Source organism: Lonchura striata, chromosome 3 (assembly GCF_050655825.1).
Source record: "Lonchura striata isolate lonStrDom1 chromosome 3, ASM5065582v1, whole genome shotgun sequence".
Classification (NCBI taxonomy): domain Eukaryota; kingdom Metazoa; phylum Chordata; class Aves; order Passeriformes; family Estrildidae; genus Lonchura; species Lonchura striata.
Genome location: NC_140705.1, coordinates 50,584,903 through 50,586,255, shown reverse-complemented (window position 1 = coordinate 50,586,255; position 1,353 = coordinate 50,584,903). Strand labels below are relative to the sequence as shown.

Below are 1,353 nucleotides of genomic sequence, written 5' to 3'. Positions count from 1 at the left end.
TCACACCTGCCGCACTTCTGATTGCTTTTCTGCCGAAGAAAAAGTCATTTCACTTTCCTTCCCGATGAGAGGCACCCTGTGTATGACAGCGATTAGTGGCTTCCCCTAAAGGTAAACAATACCTGTCGCTAAGAAACATTAAACCTGGTCAGTCCGGAAGCATCCAGGGCAGGGAGGCAAAAGCAGATGGCCCGTGACCCATCCCGAAGAACGCCCGGGACGCGGCGGCCGGGCACGGGACACCGTGTCCCCAGGACCGCCCTGCCCGGCAGCTTCACCGCTCCTCGCCCGGAGCTGCCGGGCCGCCCGCCCTCTGCTCCAAACTTCTCCCCGTCCCCTTCGCTGCCCGAAGGCTGCCCAGGGCCGGGCGGGACGCGCACGGTACCCGGGCACTCCGCGCCGCCGGGAACGCTCCGGTTTGCGGGCGCAGGGCTCCTCCCGCCACCCCGCCGCTCCTGCGGGATGTTCCCGGCCGGCAGCCGGCCCCGGCAGCCACGGCCCGGGCGGAGCGGGACCCCCCCGCGCCTCTCGCCCCCCGCCCGGCCCGGCTGCCCGCCCGCCGCCGCCTCACCCGGCGCCGCAGGTCGCTGCCCTCGGATGGCGCTGCGCCGGGAGCCGCGGGCTGCCCGGGGCCGGCGGGATGCCGCGGGATGCGGTGCCGGGGAGCCGCGCCGGGAGGCGCCGGGATGCCGTGCCCGCCCCCCCGGCGGCCCGGCCCCGCAGCCCGTCCCGGCGGGAGCGGCGTGGGAGGGCCGCGCCCCTGGGGCTGCCAGGGCTGGAGGCGGCCGGCGTGGGGCACCGTTCCCCGGAACACCGAGCGCCGGCCGGCTCGGGCTGCCGCTGCCGCCGGGAGAGGGGACCTGGCTGGGACACCCCTCCCCGGTAGCCAGCGCGGAGGGACGCAGCTGCCGAGGGTCCCTGTCCCGCTGCAAACTGATGTGGGGGGAAAGAGCAGGTCCTGGTGCCCTAAAAACAATAGGGAAAGCAGCTCTTACCTGGAGCTTTGCTGACTTTACTCCCTTTTCTTTCTCCTCTTTTTGGCTGCAGTCCCTCAAACTGCACCAGCAAAATGACACAGGACATCCTCCCACTCCTGCCCGACGCAAGCAGCGAGCGTGTGACAAAAAGTTGGCACCTGGATGTAGCCAGATGTGACCCTTTTTGGCTCCGAGCCTTGATAACTTGCAGTCGCACAGGGAGAGGCCGTGGTGCAGCTGCACACCTCTGTCAAGGCTGCTGGCCTCTGGGACATGGGGCTTCATGCAGGAGTTTGGAAAAATCCAGCCTTGGCCTGGAATCAGCAGTCTTTGCCGTTTTCTGCTTAAAATGGTGCCCTGTGAAGAGCTCTGCAAG

The 1,353-nt window shown here is 68.2% G+C and overlaps 1 protein-coding gene across 3 annotated transcripts in view; it reads right to left on the bottom strand.

Moving 5' to 3' along the window:
* PKIB (cAMP-dependent protein kinase inhibitor beta) overlaps positions 1–1,149 on the bottom strand; it is a 53,327-nt gene extending 52,178 nt beyond the window's left edge. Inside the window, exons 1-2 of one of the 3 annotated variants that reach the window (XM_021547108.3) lie at positions 572–695; positions 7–76 (exon numbers count right to left, since the gene is read on the bottom strand). The gene's annotated coding sequence lies outside the window, so the exon portion shown is untranslated. Of the gene's footprint in view, positions 1–6; positions 77–571; positions 726–995 lie in introns of those variants that run through there. The other 2 variants (XM_021547107.2, XM_021547106.3) reach the window with 2 other exon arrangements.
* Between the last annotated feature and the right edge of the window lie 204 nt (positions 1,150–1,353).